The sequence below is a fragment of the Carassius gibelio genome, chromosome B4 (assembly GCF_023724105.1).
Source record: "Carassius gibelio isolate Cgi1373 ecotype wild population from Czech Republic chromosome B4, carGib1.2-hapl.c, whole genome shotgun sequence".
NCBI lineage: Eukaryota > Metazoa > Chordata > Actinopteri > Cypriniformes > Cyprinidae > Carassius > Carassius gibelio.
In genome coordinates this window covers 23,519,371-23,542,922 of record NC_068399.1, presented here as the reverse complement: position 1 = coordinate 23,542,922, position 23,552 = coordinate 23,519,371, and the positions used below count along the sequence as shown (strand labels likewise).

The window sequence follows — 23,552 nt, the reverse complement described above, 5'->3', positions numbered from 1 at the left end:
TGCACAAGCATGCATGCCATCTGTCTACCCAACACAGTCTAAAGAAAGGGGGGCCACAAGCTCTCATATGAATGATTAGACTACTAGACTACTGCTACAGGCCAATATAGCACCGACGGACAGTTAAATGTGCATGCTGACAGAGCACATCCTCTCAAACAGCTGGTATCTGACTCTGCTATGCAGGACGGCAGGGTCTGGACACACCCTGTGGCCATAAGCGTGTGTTTTCATGGGCTTGTGTTTGAACAGTTGGCATTCCTTTGTCAGACCTGCCAGGAAAAGGAACAACCAGCCTGAACACACACATACAGACACTTTAACACTCACCGAAGTCACCATCCCGTTCATTTACATTTACATTTACATTTAATCATTTAGCAGACGCTTTTATCCAAAGCGACTTACAAATGAGAACAATAGAAGCAGTCAGGTCAACAAGAGAACAACAACAGAATACAAGTGCCATGACAAGTCTCAGTTAGTCTAGTATAGAACGCATAGCCAGGTATATATAATTTTTTTTTTTTTTTTTTTTTTTTATTAAATGAAAAAAGAGACAATTTATATACGTACTGCTAGAGTAGAGATTTCTAGCTAAGTATTTATTAAGTATTTAATTGAAATATACGGATACAAATAGATAAAGAGCAATAAAAAAAAAAAAAAATGTGTTTTGGATGTTTTATTTCCACAAAATCTCAAATCTGACCATTGCATAAAAAAAAAAAAGTTTTTCACTATCTTCCCTTAAATATAAACTTACTAACTAAATATAAAAAAATTAACTTAATGCATTTAAATAAATGCATATATAAAATTTAATAATTTATATAAATTATTAAATCATTCCTAATAATTATTCAAATACATTTTGGTCTTCTATTGCTGTTGCAATTTCTTCAGGTGGTTTTAGCATGATTATAAAGGTTAATCACTTTGCGTCAAGACTAATAACAACCCTTTAAAATGTAAAATCACTCATGCATGGCTTCTCTAAAGGTTTTTCTACTACTCTTGAATCTGACTCAATAAAATAAACGCGTCACAAAAGTAAGTGTACAGGCGTACTGTTTTTTTCTCTCGGTTTGTCTACTTTTTGGTCGGCAGGACACTGACACTGTTGTTACAGTGACATGCTGCATTGTTGGCCAATGAGCGAATGGCATTGGGACAGTGCCGTCTATTGTCAATGCGCCACCTCCCATCATTAAGCCCCCCGGCCTGGTGCAATATCCGTCCCCAGACAGCAGCTCTCCGGGGGATCACACTGATAGGAAAGTGGGCTGCTGGAGGGGGAACAGCAGGCCGCATTAAGACTGATAATGAAAAATATGCAAAAATGGTTATAGGTCATTTGATATGCATGTTGTAGTTGGGGATTTTGGTCTACAGAAATTATACAGTCTAGATTATTAAATGTAATCAACAGTGGACATCATATCATATTTTAAATTAAACGCATACAATAAAAAACATTTTGTCCACAACATTAACATACACTAAAAGTTTGGGGTCAGTAAGATATTTGTTTGTTTATTTTATTTACCTTATGTTCTCATGCCCATCAAGGCTGCATTTATATGATAAAAAATTATGCAAGAAAAAATTATAATAATAATATTAATAATAATAAATATCTGGAATATCATTACAATTTAAGAAACTGTTTTTTGTTTTAATATAATTTTAAAATGTAGTGATGAAAAGCGGAATTTTCAGCATCATTTCTCCAGTCTATAAATGGCAAGTTTAAGATCTAAATATACAGTAGATCGATAGATAGATCGATAGATAGATAGATAACAGAATCCACCATGACACAGTTTGTCAGACACTGCTAAATTTGTTCTGCTATCGTCTCTTTTACTTTGCTCTTTCCATCTTTCTGTTTGTCTCCAGATGAGTAGTTTTACAGTCATCCAATCATACATGAGCATGGGAATCAAAGGCCGGGAGAGAATCTGTTTACATCCCTCGGGCTGGGATTAGCCCACCTCGACTGTATGCGCTCCTCTTGAGAGATAAGGAGTCTTTGTGTAGGACAGAGAGGGTGTATTACCCACACCATAACAAAACCCTCATGCACCTCGTGCGGGCTGGGGGCGGCCAGGAGCAGATAATACATCCCAAACTCACAACGGTTTCCCGAAAACAAACACATGCACTTGCACAAACCTGCAGAGCTTGCAAACATTACCGCTTTTTACCCAATAACTCACTCACACATCCAAACAAAACACCAGGACTGATGAATTCTGGGACGACCCCAGCAGCCGGGTGGCACCACGGGCCGAGGGTAATTAGAGCGGAAAGGCCTGACATCAAACATCACACCAGTCACCAGCCAGAGGCATCAAACAACAGGCTAATTAAGTGTAGCCTGGAGACACAGAAACTGGGTTAGTGAGTCAAACAGACACACTGAGATGAACACTAACACAATCCCCAAGTATTAAACCTGCGGGACGGTCTGTGCCGCAGACACCTTGAATCATTTGGTTTATTATAGAAAAGTCTACAATTACTTCTTTACCAAATTATTTTCACCCTGTGAGGATTAAAAAGGTAAATGGATCCCAAAGACAAACATTTTGGGATCAGAATAACAGATAATACGGGGTTTGCGCTCTCAACCTTGGCCATTTAGAAGACAATTTTAATGTTACAAAGGATTTATATATCAAATAAATGCCGTTCCTTCAAACTTTTCCCCCAAAAATATTTAGCAATATAACTGTTATAAACAGATAATAGGAAATGTTTCTTGAGCAGCAAATGATTTCAAAAATGAGTAATGACGCTGAAAATTCAGCTTTGCATCACAGGAATTAATGATATTTGAAATATATTATAATATAAAACTGCTTTTAAATTGTCATTTGTTTTCACAACATTACTGTTTTTATCAAGTAAATGCAGCCATGGTATGTCTGTAAAAAAAAAAAACACATTGGTTTTATTTACCTAAATTTTTTTAAATGGTATTTACATTTTACCTACATGTTTAATGTCTTTATTATATTAAAGAAAAACCCTGATATTGTTTGCAACCATCATTGTTTGCACTAATCAGATAGATAATATGAACAATAATTAAAAATAAATGCAAATACTGGTTTATTCTGATATGGTCCCATACAAAAAAAAAATCCCCAGAATTCAACCTAAAAAGTCGTATTTTTCATATATATTCCCTTTCAAAATCTACCCAAATGTTTAACCTTTACGTCACTCAGAAATTATAAGGGAAGTCTGAAAAGCACATCTCGAATCTCAAATGAATATTGGAGGATTCTCGGTTAAGATTGACAAGCCAGGGAATTTTCGATTCTCTTTTTATCTCTTCCCAAATACACACAAACAAAAAGTCCATCTCCGTCGTCATGGCAACACGTCTTTCCTGGGATTTCTCAGCATCTTCTTTCTCACAGATCAGAATCTGGAATTTACCCACTCCGTACACCCAAAGAGAGAGAGATGGAGCGGCTGACTTGAGTGGGTGAGCAAGCGGCACAAAACAAGCGAAGGAGCAAGCGAGCGAGAGAGAAAGAGAAAGAGACATAGAAGAAGCAGAATGATGTCTTTGTGTTTGACTACAAAGCATGAGATCTCCACGGCAACTCTGCTCGTCTGCGCCAAACTGCAGGCAAGTGAGACTAAAATGACAAAAAAAAGGCTAACATAGAGAAAGCTAGTACGCTTAACAGCGAGTGAAATTAGGCATATCACACGCATGACTGTACAAGCTGCTTCATACCCGGCCTGGTGAAAGCATCTGCTTACACCCATTATGTGAACTTCACCTTTGAAAAAGCCAAGCTCCAGAGATCAGCTACTGACGTCAGAAAGATATCTGGGCCTATTGACGTGTTCGCTTTGACCTGTTAGCGTGCATTAGCACATCTGCCCTCCGCAGGACATCAAAGATGCATCGTCCCCGGCGTTTACACAGTGTAGCATAATTAGAGCCGCAGAAAGAGGAGCACGAGCGGGGGATCTGGCTGTTCTGAGCTTCTTTCATCTGTCCGTCCTCTCCACGATGCTTAAAGCACTTGAGCGCGTCATTAGCACGCTCTTCAAAATCACTCTCGCCCCCAGCTGTAAAAAAAAAAAAAAGCAATGTTCTCATGATGACTGATGGGAAGACAGATGGAATAAATGCATTCATACAGACGACTGCCTGCAGAGTCGCAGGACGGCTGATGTCAGGCACAATGACGAAGGCAAAAGGACGTGTCGCTTTGTGTTTGTGCATGAGAGAAGTAGTGTTGGTGAATGTAATATGATCTCCAGTAGTTTTTGTTCAGGTATAGTTTGGTTTTAGGTTGCCAGGACTTTATGGCCTTAAGATTGCATATTATTGCATATTAAATTTGCAAGTGATGGGGATTTACCGCTAATCACAGAACCGACTTTACTGACGAAATGCGCATGATCATATATTATCAAGCCCTAATCAAGACATATGTAAAGTTACAAAAAATCCTGAGAAACCATCAGTACAACGGTTTTCAATATTGATAATTTTAATAAGAAATATGTCTTGAGGAGCAAATCAGCATATTAGATTGATTTTTGAAGGATCACGTCACACTGGTGACTGGAGTAATGATGTTAAATGAGCATTACATCACAGGAATAAATTGCATTTTAAATACATATTATAGTGGTAAACTTTTATTCTAAAATGAAATAAGATTGAACAATTATAATGTATTTACTGCATTTTTGATTAAGTAAATGCAGCCTTGATCAAGCATAAAAGTGACTTGAATTGCTTTGAATGGTACTGTTTAGTTATTTATTTTACATTTCGAAACATTGCAAAATCCCATTATGCAAAATATATCAGTTTAATCATTTTGACCTGAGTATTTATTCCTGAATTCTTTCCACAATTCCCTTTGGTTGCTGAGTGTTAATATGTTGAGTCAAAGTTTATTATACAAAACACTCACACAAACACTCAATTAAGTGCATTAGGCAGCTTACAGTATCAGTCACAATGAATCTTATATAAGCCCACTCGTATCAACATAAACACTGAAATATTCAGCTGGAAAATCTCAAAGCAAGCCATCCATCAGGACAGACCCAAAACAAGATTAATTTTTCATGAAGACAGAGTCCTGATGGAGATGTCTTCTCAAATGCTGCTCAAGACTTTAAGACCTTCTTGAATTCAAATGTCATAATTCATAAGAGTTTTAGCACACAACTTAATTATTCGAGTATCAAGTCAGAAATCAGAAGAAAAACTCAATCACAATCATTAGGAGTCACAACAGCATCTCCATGTGAAGTACCATCCTCCATTCCATCCGTCTCGCTCACACAAACAAACAAAAATCCTTGAGACAGGAATGTTGCGATACTCAGATAATGCAGTCTGTCAGCCATAAGTAAACAAAAACACACATGATTCTCTAAAATCAAAACATCTCAGCTGCAGGACCGAACGAGAAGAGACTCTGAGGATATGAAACGATGAAGCGTCACAACAACAGACCACATTTGCCCTTCTGTAAGCAAATTCTTACACGTAAATAAACAAGAACACAGAATAAAAGAAAGATAAATGAATACCCCAGGGAATATATGTAAAATCAGAGGAGTCCGAAAAGAATGAGATTTTGAATAATATATCAGTTTTCACAAAAATATTTGAGTATATACGTTTTCAACACTGATAATCATCCTAAATGCATCTTGAGCAGCAAATCAGCATATTAGAATGATTTCTGATGGATCATGTGACACTGAAGCTTGGAGTAATGATGCTGAAAATTCAGCTTTGGATCACAGGAATAAATTACATTAAACATTCAAACAGAAAATAAATGAGTATATATATAGTTATTTTTGATTGTAATATTATTTCAAAGTATTACTATATTTTAGATCAAAGGACCAGTCATATAGCAATTAAGCAATTACTATACAAAACATCAGTACTTCTGATAACATTTTTACCATTTATTACAAGAAATAATGTGCAATCAAATGGTCAAACTTCACTACTATAAATATAAATATAATCTGATATATTACATAATTTAACACAATAATCTAATTTAATAATTTATTTTCTGAAGCCCCATGACAGCACTACTGAATAACTGAATGTAAAATATTAAATATAATTTATATTTGCAAATCAGTACCTTATTCCCAATCCTGTTTAGATGACTAATTATGGTTCTCATGTCAATAAACTCAGGTGTCTGACACTGTTGGAAGTATCTAAAAGATACTAATATCAAGATCATCTACACAAATGCCATCCAATCATATTTCAAAGTAATATGTATCACACAGGATGGAATACAACTGTTATCAAATGTATTGTCCTTCCGTACTGTACACAAAATTATGAGTACTAGACAAATATAGGAGATTGCCTATGAATGAAAATAGACAAAACCTTGCCTAACACCCACTCACAGCAGTCTAGAAAGTATTGTGCTCATTAATGTGTCTGCACGTGTTTGTGTCTGCGAGAGATAAGAGGATGATCACACACACAATCCCCCATGACGAATGAAGCACCGAGCAGCACTGACTCCAGCAGGGAACTGCCTGTTCTCAGTCTCTGTTACACACACACACATACACACACACACACACGTAGTGTCAATGGAAGGTCAGACTCAGACTGATAATACAGTCTGTGTCCATATGACCAACAGGGATGAAAGTTTGAAAGGAGCATGTACAGAAAGGAATACCATGAAGATGAATAAATATTCATGCACCAAGGTATTGGCACAGTAGTCCAAGATATTTCACAAAACTACATAGAATTCCAAAATATGTTTTAAACAAATAACTTCATATTAATTAAATAAATAACACTGTAATATGTTATTGATTTGTTTTTACAATATTAGGTTTTAATAATAATAATAATAAAATGTATTATAATTATTATTAAAACCCATGTAAATATAGTAAAATCAAACTGAAATATTAATAATAATAATAAACATTTGTAAATATTGTAAAAATAAACAATTAAAAATAATAATACTTTTACATGCTCAAAAGCACAGTAAAACCACAACCGAAATCCAAACAAATAAAAAAAATATTTATAAAATTGTTTATAAGTAAGGTTTACATAAAAAACAAGGCATTGTAATTAAAGCAGTTTCGAAACAATAATACATCAATAAAAAGCTATTCTCTTTTTTCCCCTCATGATATTGAATCAATATTGATCCTTGTATACATATTTTTAAAATCTGTTTATATGGGTATTTGTGTCATATGCAACAGTTCAAATCATCAGAAGCAGGTCATCTAAACAAGCAGAAACTGAAACTGGCGGGCCATCAAAACCACTTATGAGGCACTGCTCTGGACAAAAAGTAAAGTGAATCATAACATGTAATTATCTGGCTTATCACATTGTGTTGTAACTGTACTACAATGGTACTCCTGGTTATTAACTGTCAGGTGAGCGATTGATAGAAGAGTTTTTAAGGGGGCGAGTACTAACAGCTCAGTGAATAAGAGCACCCGTCCCTCCCTGTGTCCATGAAGCATCCACAATGTCCCACATTGGTTTCTCTCTCTACGCCAGAGAGATGCTCCATTACTCCACTTAGCCTTATATTTTTAGCCCGTAGCCCAGGCCAGCTTCCCTCCATCACCCAGATGTGTCACTCCGGCACTCCATCAGCCGGGCTTCTGCCTCCCGCCACAAACCTTTCAGCAAAACACACTGCAAGACAGAGGTCAAAATCAACGTTGCTGAAACAGGAAGTGCACATTTAGCACTCGCTCAGAGCTCTCAGCTGATGGGTCGGGTGGCAGTTCATCTGACTGTCCTGACACCCGAATGACTGAATCAGGTTTCTAATCCCATGATCCTATTTTATGCCATGATAACAAAAACAGCATGTGAGTAACTTTCCAGTGCAGAATCACAAACAAATAGCACAATAAAACAACAAAAGCATGCTGAGCCCTCTGGGTAATGCGCCAAAAAGATTTCCCTGCATCCTTGGACAACGTTCTGGAATTTAAAAATAACTACAAATAAATAATTAAAAAAAAAACCTACACTTACTGGTTTTGATACTATAAATATATTAAAAGGTTTGAAAACTCAGTGCATGTGAGCAGCTAGGTCGGTTTATGAGGAATGGTGGCACTGCAGTGTGCTAGCTTCTTTAGCGTGCAATGCAATCTAAACAAACTTTGGACAGGGAGTTTAACGCCCGTCTGACTCAAAGTTAATAATTCCAGACTTTCTTCTGCTCTCAATAACAAACAGGTTTAGCTAGCATAGACCTGAACTAACAACTCAAAAACACATTTTTAATCAATAGACCAGTGAACTTTAAAAAGCTGAACAATTAACCATCAAAAATTAATCGAAAAGGCTGACCTAAATTTCCAATAACTGCTTGGCAGAGTAATTTTAGAATTATTTATATACTGTTATTTAGATTTTATTTAAAATTTTCAGTTTGAATTAAGTTTATGCATTTTTTTGTAATTTGGATTAGTTTATATATATATATATATATATATATATATATATATATATATATATATATATATATATATATATAGCTTTCATTTTTATTCAGCTTTAGTAATTTTGGTACATGGTTTTTTTGTACAGAATTTTTGTACAGAACATAATATTTAACAATTTTCAAAGTTTACTTATAAAGCACTTTTTTAGAAACAGCGTGTATACAAAAGTGCTGTACAAGCATGAATAAGACAAGACAAATGGAAAACCAAGTTAAAATATATATATATATATATATTAGGGGTGTAACGATACGCGTATTCGTATTGAACCGTTCGGTACGACGCTTTCGGTTCGGTACGCGGTACGCATTATGTATACCGAACGGTTCGTTGGAGTAATTAATTATATTTGAAAAAAAAAAAAAAAGAGAGAGAAAGAAATATAATGATATGCGTTCAACAAGGTAGCCCAATAACCCAAACAACGTAACAGGCAACGCCCCTGACACTCCCGAAGAAGAAAAAAACACCATCTTATATGTTTATGTTAGGCTACTCAGCAGGCGCTCGCTCACTCAGTACGCGCTGAAGGCTCGTTGCAAAATAGCCAATGCGTTTAACAGACTAGAAATGAGAAGATCCTCCAATAACCAACAGGTCTGGTGTTTGGGTGCACTTTGGATTCCCTTTAAGCTATAATGGTGATGGCAAGAGAGTGGTGGATAAAAAAACAACGGTATGTCGCATCTGCAACATGACAGGGTACACCAGCGGGATTACAAAAAAAAAAAAAAAAAAAAAACATCGGGAATATCTGGGATATATGCGTCAGTACTATCTGGGAAAAGACGAAAAAAAGGAGAAACATGCACGCAGCAAACTATCCCTGCAGCATTTAGACACTATAGCTTACAGGGAATCCAACCCAAACACCAGACCTGTTGGTTATTTTAGGATCTTATATTTCTGGTCTGTTAAATGCATTAGACATTTTGCAACGAGCCTTCAGCGCGTGCTGAGTGAGCGAGCGCCTTAGGGGCCGTTCACATATCGTGCCTAAAAACGCATGGAAAACGCTAAGCGCGTCTTTCTCCTCCTTTCCAAAGCGCTCGGGCAGAAGCGCTCATGAGGCGTCTGTCTTTGCTAAGCAACAATGACGTGCTCTCTCCATGAGACGCGGAAATTTCAGCGAAGGATAAATGGATTTGCAGCTCTAAAAATCGCTTGCAGTAGCTCTGCTACTGAATTTATTTCAAAATTGCAATCCATATACAACTATGATCAGCTGTTCCTTCATCTTGGCTGAGCTCTCAACGTTGTTACGGGAAAGGATGAAGCTGATTGGTTGGTTCTTGTCACATGACCCGCGGTGCGCTTGCGGCATTCTGAAAAGTTGAGATGTTTTTACATTTTGCTGTATCTAAAACGTATCGAACCGAACCGAACCGAACCGTGACATCAGTGTATCGTATCGAACCGAACCGTGAATTTTGTGAACCGTTACACCCCTAATATATATATATATATATATATATATATATATATATATATATATATATATATATTTCTGTCGTCTAATCTAACGATTATTTTTTCAATTAGTCGACTAATCTAACGATTATTTGTATTACAATAAATGAAGTACAACTTCTAATATAATATTTCAACCTTTATTCATTTTCAACCAATGTGGTTGAAGTTTTTACAGTATAAAATAATAAAGAGGCAAAGAAAATTATTTTACTATGGTAAATATGAGTTTATGATAGCGTTTATAATTAAACCACAGTAGCCATAAATTTACAGTTGTCTGAGATGTCATGAAATGTTCTTTAGCATCACAAACCATAAAATGTAGTCAGGGTTCTGCTATGGTTTAGCATGGTTTCCAGAGATCTGGAGCTGATTCTGGGTAGCTCGGTGGTTTGTGACTGTTGTCATTTCACGTCTTTTGCGCGCTCAAGTTCGTTATTTCCAATGTAGCCGCGCGATAAGCGCGCTCATAATGGAAGTGACGCGGTCGCGACGCGCTTGTTTTTTCCAGGCCTTTTCCTCTGAGGTGCTCGCGTATCGCAGTTGTGCTGCCGTGGTCCACCATATCGGTTTTGTGAAGGGAACAAAGTGCCATTTTATTTGTCCTCTGTTTAAAGTATTCCCATAATTTTGATAACAGTGGTCTCTGTTTTTGTGATAGAATGCAACTTTCTCCATTCCCAGTATGCCATTACGTGAGATGTAAACAAAGAGTGTGACGCGTTGACGCATGTATTTTTGTAGTCGACGTAATCAATGACGTCAACGAGTCGTTGCAGCACTAACACACATACACATACATTCAATGATACTGTACAATGTACAGAAAAAAATTTATATTTATCATTGTCCCCTAAAGTGACCACCATCATGCATTTCATGTGTTTAGCTTTTAAACCATATGTTTCAAACGACAAAAAAATAAAAAAAATAAAAATAAAAAAACATTGAAACTGAGATTTATACATTATCTGAAACTTGAATACAGTAAATATGCTTTCCATTGATGTATGGTTTGTTTGTATAGGACAATATTTACATTTATGCATTTAGCAGATGCTTTTATCCAAAGCGACTTATAGGCTATATGCATATATATATATCAGTATGTGTGTTCCCTGGGAATTGAACCCATGACATTTTGCACTGATAACGCAATGCTCTACCAATCTGAGGGTGCAAAAAAAATCTAAATATTGAGAAAATTGCCTATAAAGTTTTCCAAATGTAGTAATTAGCAATGCATATTGACCTGGACAATAAATGTGTGTGCAAATGTGTCGACAGCAAATTGATAACTCATCTTGTATTGTACAAGCAAAAGATGTAAATGGATAGCAACTAATGATTTTGTTATGCCAGTTATGCTATACAAAGGGCCTATCACACCTAAACTTCCTGTTTCAATAGGAAATGCATTTGTCAAAAGATAACAGTCAACCAGATTGACCAACTAATGGGGGGAAGGGTGGTCTACATCTCCTGACCTACTCTTTACCCAGTGCAACAGCCCAGTTTATTAACCACAGTGCTAACTAAACCATTGCCAACTCTGCACTCAATAATAACTGGTGTTGGAAGCATGAAGTTAAGTTCACCCAAGAAGGAAAATTCTTTCATCATTTACTCCATTTAAACCTGTATGAATTCTTTTTTTCTACTGAACACATTTTGAAGAATCAACCCTAACTTGCCAATTGAATCGCCATTGGCTAGTAAAATTTTTATATAATTTATTTTTTTAAATGCCACTGCTTTTTAAATATCTGAAAGTACACACCTACATCAGTCAGTGAAGCATTATAATATGATAAACAAGTATTATTTACTGATAGAACTTCAGTAATTAGAATTAAAACTTGGTTACCATGTATGAATGCATAGACATTTTAACTGGACTGGTGGTGGTGCTTTGTTGGTCATTCATTGTTTCTGTTAATAAAATAAATAATTAAATAAAACGAATATTGATACTCATAAGATGATAATTTCTACTTATAAGCACATTATAAAACACACTAAGGATTAGCGAGCTGCTGGATTCAAGAATATTAATCAGGTTGTTTTTGTTCACGTGAACTGATTTGCTGAAATCAAAACAGGGATGATAATAGGTGAACACCAGCCAATAAGACTGTCATTTGCGCATTAGCTCCGCCCGCTACCGAAAACTCGGCAGTTCTTAAAAGCTGAAAAAAAAAAAATCATAGGAGCTCTGTTATTTTGACAGGAAATTTCAACAAAGTACATCATCAATTCTGCATGTATTTAAGACTTTCTCGATCTCTCTGCTCTCACCAAAGCGACGGCAAGTGATGTGCTTTACAGTAGAGTTTACGGTAACGTTAAACACAGGTACATCCAATGAGATGAACTGAAAAATATCACAGATTGCTTGACGGAGAGAGAAACTCTGAAGCACTCAGTCAGAGTGTGTTCGGCGAGTGAACATATATCTGAGCTAAACTTAATCCTAGCCTCCAATTCACATAATGGCGAGTAAAATCTGAGAATTTATTAACCATTGGCTAATTTTAGACATCTAGTCGCTCAAGAGTGAAGATTTAGTCGCGTGTGCGAGTGATTTACTCACAACGTAGAGGGCTGAGAATGTTGGTAACCAAATAGCTGATGGTAACCATTCACTTTCATAGTATTTTTCCCCATACTATGAAAGTCAATGGCTACTGGCAGCTGCTTGGTTACTGACATTTTTTTAAATTTCTTATTTTATGCTCAGCAGTTAAAACTAAATCATATAGGTTTGCAACAACTTGAGGGTGAGTAAATTATTACAGAATGTTCATTTTTTCTTTAAGGACATCTCCAGTGCACATGTGCACATATTTTCAGACATCAGCTAAATCACCCAAGACCTGGAGAATAAAACAAGAACGAACTACTGTAATCGATCACAGCTGAAGGAAACGGCGAGGACAGCCCAGGGTAAACCATATATGCTTGGAAAGCAGACCTTGCACAAAAAGGGAATTATGAGAGTATTTTTTTTTTTTTTTAATTGAGAGGACATACAATTCTGAATTATATTTTTTTTTAATAAAAACCTATAAAAACCATTTAAGATTATTAAAAAAGTAATACAAATAAAATATAATTAAAAAAAAGTTAAACCTTAAATGACAGCTTTACAGCTCAAATATCACATTTTAATGCACTGAATTAAATATAAAATAAATGTACAATCAATATAAGCACTGACTGACCTTCAGTGTCATTTTAGTAACAATGAGATACTACAGTTTTTATGAATATTTTGAATTCATTTCTATTTTTATGTTTTTACATTTTCATTTTAGTTAGTTTTAGTAATTTTGTTGTTTGTCTTTGTTATATTAAAATATAACTAATAAAATGTTATTTTAAAACATGTTTATAGAGTTTTTATTTTCTTTAAACTTTTTTTTTTAATTTTTGTTAGATTATTATTTACATTTTAAATCATTTCAGTTAAACTGATTTTATTTCAAGTGATAAACATTTGATCTCTTAGACTTTCATAACATACTGATGGGGGAAAGAACATTTCTGTGGTGACACCATGTAAGCAAACTCCAGGTAACTTTATCAACCTCTATGTACAAGAACAAAGTGTGCTTTACTGCAGTAAAACGAGGAGGGGTGGGGGGGGGGGGGGGTGAGTGTAGAGATCTGCGATGCTCCGCTGTTGCTTAGAGACGCTGGAATGTAAACACCATGGGAGATGAGAGAAGCAGTGAGATCACTGTGAGAACACACACACACACACACACACACACAGACACTCCTTCAGTCGAACGTGAGTGACACCAAAGCGTCTGTTCCCTATCGATGTGCCTCGCCATAAATATTTTAAAGCTAGAAGGATGAAAGAAGTCTCAAAGACACTCTCACTCTGTCGGAGTCTCACAGACAGAGTTTTTGAAACCATGTCCCTAGGGGGCCTTTCACACAGGACGCATTCTTGTGCTCCAAAACAGCTAGAATGAAATAGTGCAGGGGCTCGAGACACGTTTTTTAAAAACTGAACTATTTATGACACTGTGGCTTGAAAATGGCACATTCATGGTGAGAGATTTTGAAAAAAAATAAATACTGCGAAACACAACCCAACAGCCAAAGCCATCTGAAGAAGCAGTAGCTCACCAATTTACAAGCTAATGATATAGTTAACTTACAGTTAAGCTACTGTATGCTTTAAAATATTTACAAATAAATATTACAATTAAAAAAAAATATTCTGGCACAAAAAGCTAAGCATTTTTAATTGTAAAAAAAAAACAATACCAAAAAAAAATCAAATAGAAAAAAAAACTAATAAATAAATACAATTTAAATGATTAAAAAAAAAAAGTTACCACCAAGAACAATTGCGATGCTTAGTGCAAAACCAACGGCTTAGGGAAAAGATGCACATCATTTCAATACATCACTTCACAGGAAGTGCAGAGGGAAATTTTCCCACCAGTCATTGTGCAAGTATTGTTTACACAGAGCTATACAAATTTAGGTACAATAACCACAGTAACAAGAAGTCTGGCCTTTTAATTCAGCTCAATTCCCCACAGCGTGAGCATAAAACACATGATATGTGACCTTTTCAATGCAGTTATGTCTGTGGGTCACATTACGGTGTAGATGACACATACACAATATAAATGAACTAAGTTACATTTATTTTCATATTGAACATCAAAAAAAAAGATTAACAAATACAACTTGTTTATTTTTAATTGACTTTTTTTTTTTTTTCAAATAAAAAAATAATAATTTTGCTTAGTGAACACTATCTATCAATCCTGAATCTGATCCAGAGATTATCAGCCAATCAGAGCGTAACACATACAGATGGACATGCACGGCACAATTGGTGTCACAATTGGTCACAGGGGAAAGTAGGCCACTACATGGCACACAGAGCGAATGCAGCATAGTTGGCCCAAATGTGAGATGGGCACTGGATGGTACTGTAAGAATTTAGCGTGTGAGTGTATTTGTGGGATGTTGAAGCAGTCCGGCTCAGTGCGGCACTATACAAAGAAACCTTTCAGAATGTGAAGTTTGGCAAGAGAGAGAAAGAGAGCTGAACCAGGAACAGACTAACACACACACAGAGACAGAACATACATTCACATTACATGCTAAATGCACTGCTTATATTTACATTATTTCATCAGGCAGACGTTTTTATGCAAAACGAATTACAGTGCATTCAATGTATACTCATGACCTTGCAGCTGCTAATGCCATGCACTACCATAAGAGTTTCAGGAACTCTGTTATTAGAAGTGATCTACAGCAGTTAGGGGTGTCACGATTTTCCAAATCCTCGATTCAATTGCATTTTCGATTCTAAGGTCACGGTTCGATTCGATTCTCGATTTTTACATTTATTCTCTTTAAAGCACAGATTGTCATTTTTCAAACTAGACTTTTATGTAATATAATATCTGACCTTTGTTTGCAATGTACCACATTACACTGTCAAATTTAAAACTTTTATTAACAACATAATGTAACAATAACTTATATCTTTAGTCAATTGAAAACTTAAAATAAACTGCCATCCAGTTTCTCTTTTGTAAGTGCAGTCACAAAAGATGACATTCAAGTTCATAACAAAACAAACAAAAACACTAAAAAATAACTAACTAAACTAACCTTCAAATATTACGATGTATCTATTTAAAAGATTAAAGATAAAACACTTGTTAAACACTTCACTGTCATTCATTTAGATTTAGATTTATATATATATATATTATGTATGTATGTATGTATGTACAGTGTGTGTGTGTGTGTGCATCATTCCAGTCTGTAAAATATGTGTATCTCTTATTACAAGACTGCAATCACTAGCAATCAGTAGAATTCCAGTTAATCAAGTATCTACAAAAGATCTACTCTATAAACAATGCATTAAATTACATTAAAGACAAAAATAAATTAAACAAGCAAAAGAAATGATTACTTGCATGTATCTGGTCCACTGATGAAGTCATGGGGTCAAGTCAAGTGAATTATTATTTTCTAACAGGCGTCGAATACTGACTTTAGGAAAAGGGGAATAACCAATGACATTTGAGATAACAACTAAAACAGCAAGCCCCGCCCCACGACTGACAAAAATAAAATTATTCGCGCAAGCAGAGGTGAGATGATCGAGCGCGAGGATGTGGGGAATGAGCGTGCGCGCGCGAGGGCTTTTATTGCGCGCAGAGTACATGTCACACGCGCGCGAGAGTTTGAAATGAGCTCGCGGGCTCCCGTTTCTTCGCATCGCTTCGATTCCATTTTTTAATTCGAAGTTCGAGACTGTGACTTAATTTCAATCGATTTCGATTTAAAATCGAAATCGTGACACCCCTAACACCAGTACTGATTTTTGTTTAAATGACCAATGGCCAATACTCAGTTCCAATTTTTAATACTATATTCATTTTAAAAATAGTATAGTATTGCATTAATGTAGCATTATATTATTGTGTTATACAGTATTAACAATATTATTACTGCTTCTGCTATTATAATTATTATCAAATTATCGTCAAAATATAAATAATGTATTATTTTAATAACTTTCATGTGATAACAATATGAATAAAAGTTTATTACTAAATTATTAAACTGTCATCAAAATAATAAATAATAATTAGTAGTAGTAGTAACAATACTAGGCCTATTTATTTTCAAATACTTTATGCAATTTTCATGCAATCAGGAAAAAGCATTAATAAAAAATTTACTAATTAATTAAACTATCCTTCAGATATTATTCATCAAATTCTATAAATAATAATATAATAATTATTAAATATTATGTAGTACTATAATAACTTTAATGTAATAACATATTAATTATTAATATTATAATTTATTATTTATAAACTTTAACTTTCAGTACATTCTTAAAAATAAAACATCTAATAATCACACTTAATAATAAAATTATTCAACTATCAACAAAATATAAATAACTATTATTAAAAAATAATAACATTTATTGTTTTTCATAATGAAATATTATTTTGATGCAAATGAATGCAAGTTAAACTTAAAATGACTTTTTTTGTTGCCTTTTGGTAATATTCCATACCGTTTAAAAAAAAAGTTTTAACTAATATAACCAAGTAAGTAACAAAATGTCAATATCAGAAATATATATATATCTAGTTAATAGCCTACATCTTCAAATCAGCCTGGGACTTGAGGGAAATGACAAGCACTTGCACACAAATAAACACACACGTACATTCTTTGCATGGCTGAAATAGCTCTCATTGTGTAGGGTCCAGGGCTGCAGGTATCAGACAGTCGAGTAATGGTTCACCCAGATCACACACCAACATCCAGGTCCTGTACTACACGCCTCTCTTCCTGTGTTTGGGAACCGGTTGTTTTTCCTGAAAGGTTACCAATTGTTCAAATAGCCGACGGCAGTTTACAGAAATGTGTGGGGACTGAACATGACAGAATTATGATGTCATTAAAGCAACAAGACAGACATGCATAAACTCTCTAATTAGGTCACTTCCTGTGAGGTTTTCCACTTCCTCAGTGGCAGAAGAGAAGGTTCTGAACAATGTGTGCTCACCTCCAATATGATCAGTGACACTGAACTAGTGAGAATAGTCACAACTGGAAGAATCACTGTCAATACACACTAAATGTGATGGCCTGATCAGGGTCACATTCTTGACAATTAGAGACGAGAACCAGAGCGGCAGAACGAGAAAGAGAGAAATGGAGTGAGATCTTGTTGCCAATAGCAATATGCACTTTCCAGAAGACGTCTACATTGCTAACAGGGTCCAAAAAGTGTGAACCACTTCAAGATTGTGAACTAACCTACATTCAGCATGCAGGAAAAAATTACTTTTATATCAGTCTCAACTGTTTTAACAGTACCAAAAATGATTTAAATAAATAAATAAAGGGGGAAAATTTATATTATATATATATATATATATATATATATATATATATATATATATATATATATATATAATTAAAAAAAGAGCACTATGCATGGGTCACAACAGTTAACTTTTTTTTTTATAATTGCTATCAAAATTAATGTAAAAATATTCTGCTAAATATATAAATGATAAAATGTATATATCCTTATTATCCTTAAAAATGATAAACATTATATACTACATTAAATAACTTATTAAAATTTAATTATAACTTAACATCTAATTACATAAATAAAAATAATATTATATACAATAAAATTATTATAACACAATTGTTTTAATTTTTTTGCAGCTGTATTTTTATGTACTTTAAGGGTAAGTCATGGCTTAGTGGTTAGAGTTTGACTCCTAACCCTAAGGTTGTTAGTTTGCATCTCGGGCCAGCAATACCACGACTGAGGTGCCTTTGAGCAAAGCACTGAACCCCCAACTGCTCCCCGGGCGCCGTAGTATAAATGGCTGCCCGCTGCTCTGGGTGTGTTTTCATGGTGTGTGTGTGCTCATGTTTTTGTGACATATCAGGACACTTTGTATAATGACATGAGTATGACACAGGAATTACAAGGAGAGGGTGACTTATGAGGACATAACCCATTTTTCAAAACGCTTATAAATCATAGAGAATTCGTTTTTTTTTTGAGAAAGTAAAAATGCACAAAGTTTCCTGTGAGGGTTAGGGTTAGGTGTAGGGTTGATGTAGGGCCATAGAATATACAGTTTGTACAGAATAAAAACCATTACGCCTATGGGATGTCCCCACTTTTCACAAAAACAAACATGTGTGTGTGTGTGTGTGTGTGTGTGTGTGTGCACCTTGGATGGGTTAAATGCAGAGCACGAATTCTGAGTATGGATAAACGTACTTGGCAGTATGTCACTCTGATATGCAATTCTCCAAAATCCCAAGTATTTATTTTTAATTTTTTTGCACAAAATGCAGCCTTTAAATATGCACCAAATCTGCTTACGATGAACCCGAAACCAGTGTTATAATAATACTGTGCCTTTCTTTCAACCGATTCAACCAAAAACCATTTCAGATGCACTCAGAAAGACACTGGACAACGTTTTTGGTGGGTTACATGAGAAAGATAGTTATCAAGATTAAGAACAACGACCAGAGAAAGACCACCACATGGAGCAACACTGACTTTTGTATCTGGTTTGTGTGAATAGGTGTGTATGAAAATAGTGTGTTGTGGGAAGAGGCGTATGGGTGTGCAGTCAGAGGTATCTGTACTGTATGAAGAGCAGAGCATCAGCTGTTCTTCAACAAATTAACTGTATCCATCATGTCCTTGACCTACTGATAGTACAAGAACCCACTGCAGAGAGAACAAGAGACATGGGTTCTCATATAACACAACCCACCGCCTGACTGCTAGCTGCTCTGCACAGGTCAAGTTACATTAATGCCTGCAACAATGTGCTTCCTCCACCTTGCTCACCTCATCCACAAACACAAGAAAGCAAGAACAATCGTTCTGCTGAAACACAATAAGACCAAATCAATGCATGTCTCCAGAGTGAAAAACACGCTGCTACTTCATTTTCTCACTTTTACACTCAATTTGTTTCTTTCATCATTTTGTCTCCTTCCCACAAACCCTTTTAATGGGAAACTATAACACTCAGCTGGAGATATAGAATTAGAAAATACTGCATACTTTGAAGGATCAACTGAAGGTAAGCAACCATTTAGTGACTAAGCAGAACACCTTAGCAACACGTCGGTAACCACCAACAACACTCGCATGGCAATATGTTCCTAGGGCCCTATGAAATTCCAAATTTTATTTTTTTCCATTTTAGTTTTTCTAGACTCTGAAATCATGACATGAAACCTACAATATTAAACAGCAACTTATTAAAATTTGAAAAAAAATATATAATTCTGAAGGCCTTTTTTTATTCTATATTTTCCATTAAAAACGATCTGGATTCTGTTTTTTCCCCCGTATTAATTTTTCTAGACTCTGTTTAAATGCTTACATTCACATGAACTGCTTATAACGTGACCAATAACCAATGTTAAAACTGTGAACATGTAAAGCATGATACCTAAATATTAAAGTGCTTATTTTAAAATCTCAGGGGTGGGAAGCTTGATGGGAGTGCGGAAGATGCAGTTAACATGATCTTGACCCTTAAGAAGGTGTAAAGCCTGTACAAATATTAGAAATTTAAATAATTTTATAATAATTTATATATAAAATAATTTAAATAATTGGGAATAATGTAAAAAAAATTAATAAAATAAAAACTGTGCACATTCCATTTATCTATTAACATTAATATAGTTTTGTTCGCTTGGCTGTTTCCTTATAAAAGTCAAAAAATGTGTCATGTTTTTTTCGTCTGGTATCTTTTTTATAATTATATGATGTCATTACATTGCTGTCTTGCAGCCAGCCAATCGCTGCATTGTTGATCGTGGTTTTGAGCACCGATACATAGCCCCTTTTAAACCAACCCATGAACACACAATTAACTCAGATAACTCAATCCAGACATTATAATCATCAACAACAGGTGCATTCGAAGAACTGAATTTGCCAGATCCTGATTAGCGCGATGATATCATCTCAGATGTAATAAGCGATGACTGAAGAACAGGCCCCCTGACAAAAACCAAGCACACCCAAACAATATGGTGATGGGTTTTGCACAAAGACTCAATATCCAAAAAATATATATATATAATAATATATATATATATTTTAAATGTAGAAATCTAGTTAACTAGACAAGTAGTTTACCAGAACAGTCCCAGTTTGATGGATTGTAGCACCTCAATTGTAGATTTCCAGAGCTTGGAACTCTTTCAACATGTTTTGAAGACTCCAAAACAACCAATTACTGACCAACCAACAAAGCAGCTCAACCGTAAAATAAGACATATACACTTCACGCTATCAGACGGCGCATTACACAACCACATACTCTGGAAAAGCTAGAAGGGGGATGAAATATGGATACGAACAGTTTATCAGAAAGACAAAAATAAAAGCGCAAAGTGTGCGTGGGCGTGTGTGAGAAATCAAGCAGAGAATAAGAGTGAGAGATGCTTTTTTCATGACGCCTTTTTATGGGACATGCATATTCAGCTTGATCCACCACCACAAGTACAAAGGGCCCAGAAGCAACAAAGGCCATGTAACCCTGCTCCTCACAACACACTAACACGACGTGAAACTGTATTATGAGCTTCATCTGGGTGAGGCATGGACCCATTGTCCTCCTGTTACACCGACTATCATCATCAAACGCTAAAGCATACACAGAAACAACGGCGTGCCTATAATATCTCATATACTCAACAATCGTCCATCACCATGTGGGTCACATTACATCCAGCCGTCCAGACTGAGAACAGCCAAACCACAGTCCCTGATTTGGGTCATGCATGCAACAACGGCATGCCAGGCTGTGGAACGCACCCTCATTTCCATCTCAAGAGCCCCTGATTGAGAAATAGGCATCATCCCGGGGATGGCAAATCCCTAAATTGGCCACGGGCCAATAATCGCATCCAAAGAAGGCACATGCACTCATATCCGTGCATACATGCGTGCTCATTTGCAGAATTCAATGCATGCACATCTTCATCCTCCACATTTGCACGACTCACAAATAGACCTGGCATAACGAAGGGCATGTGAAGTTTGTACCACGTTGATATCCTACACAGTCACAGATTTTAATGCAACCCCCTTTGCTCTGCTGGAGGGCGGAGATACATTTGTCCACGTTCACGATTCATTAAACCCATCAACACATCTCCCCCCGTTACGAAGTCACCTGTGGTTTGACTGTAGGAAGATGTGTGGATGAGGACTGAATCTGTGGTTTGTCTATTAAGCCATTTAGAAACACTGATTGATAATCAGATAAATGTTGACATTTAAAGGGTCTGAAAGTGCACAGACTGTCAACTACAAATATGCACTGCATTCTTTTTAAGTGAACACTTTAATGGCATAATAAAGATGCAATGTTTAAAGGGTGTTATTCATTATTACAATAAAACAAGATCATAAATCAGCATGACTTTGATCATACTACAATTTTGAATAAGCAACTGATTGTTTCTCCTTGTAAAACTGCATGCTACATTATTTTAAAATAGCACCTATTATTCTTGGATGATTACATACACGCATACATTTGTACTTAAATTTCTGACAACAAATAAGTTCTTTAACTAACTTTTGAAAACTTTTCCAGACAATAAAATATATTTTAAACAGAAAAATATGGGATTCAATTGTTTAACATTCTTTGCATTTTCCCCGACAGCATAACAACTACTTCAGCCGAACAGCTCTTTTTATAATGTTTATTCAAACCAACAACCGAGTTCCAACATTATGGATTCTATTTACGGAAAGACAGACGTGAAACAAAACTACAAAAACAACTCTAACGTTACAAAGCCTGTCAGGATTGTTATTCAACCAGGTGGTGGAATTCGGTACTAGTCAAAGCTTAAATAAACACTTCAAAACAACGGTTGTGCTTTCCTTTCATAGCTAAACCAACAACACGGCATTTAAACATGACGTATAGTTCGTGTTGACAAACCAACGGTCGATTAAACAACATTTAATCAGTTCCAAACACTCCCCAAACCTGGCAGTTTGGTTGGTTAAACATAACTGACAAACATTACAAGAGCGTCGCAACTAACGTCTACCTTCAGCCTATTCGGATCGTTACAAGAAACGCCACGGAAGACTCACCAGAGACGGTAAACGTTGTTTGGACGCGAGTCCCTGCCCTCGCCTGCTTCTCGGAGGCCGGATGCCGTCTTTCCACTCTCCGCCAACACACACAAACACAAGCCGATTTTTCCGACGCAAAACGCTCAGCTTCTTCGGCCGACCTTTATCGGTCAAACTGGCGCTGGTGTCCTCAGAAGAGCGTTCCGCGTGCGGTTCACTATGGCGATCGTTTCCCTGGAGCGTTCGCTGAACGGTGCTCGTGGCCGGGAGGGGTGCTGCTGCTGCCCGTCTACTGACGCCTCCGCGCAGGGGTGACATCGGAGGAAGAGGCAAACCTTCTCGAACAATTATTTGAACATAGCAATCATCTGAAAGTTGACAAACAGCGCCACCTGCTCTCTAACTGCCGCTATGACGCATCTGCTCTCGTGGGCGAACTGGCGTCGTGGTTACGACCTAATTTGACAGGCAAAAGGTTGTAGGTTTGAAGCTTTTTAAATAAACTTTTCACTGATGTATGCTTTGTATAGGACAATATTTGGCTGAAATGCACATGTTTGAAAATCTGAAACCTAAAGGTGCAAAAAAAAAAAACCTATACTTACTATCCTAATGATTTTTGGCATAACAGAAAAATAATTTTGTATTGTTGTTGGCTATTGCTACAAATATACAGATGCAACTTATGACTAGTTTTGTGGTCCAGGTTTTAATAAAGATTGTTAATCTATAGAGGAGACTGGGGTTAGTAAATCATTTTAAGGTTAGTTTATTATTATTATTATTATTATTTTAGTTTATTTCTGTATATGCCTCTCCAAGTAAT

General features: G+C 35.8%; 1 protein-coding gene across 2 annotated transcripts in view; it reads right to left on the bottom strand.

Annotated features, from left to right (window-relative positions):
* Positions 1-23,111, bottom strand: part of cdk17 (cyclin-dependent kinase 17) — a 50,044-nt gene extending 26,933 nt beyond the window's left edge. Inside the window, exon 1 of one of the 2 annotated variants that reach the window (XM_052553998.1) lies at positions 22,745-23,111. The gene's annotated coding sequence lies outside the window, so the exon portion shown is untranslated. The remainder of the gene's footprint in view (positions 1-22,744) is intronic. The other variant, XM_052553997.1, reaches the window with a different exon arrangement.
* Positions 23,112-23,552: the final 441 nt, after the last annotated feature.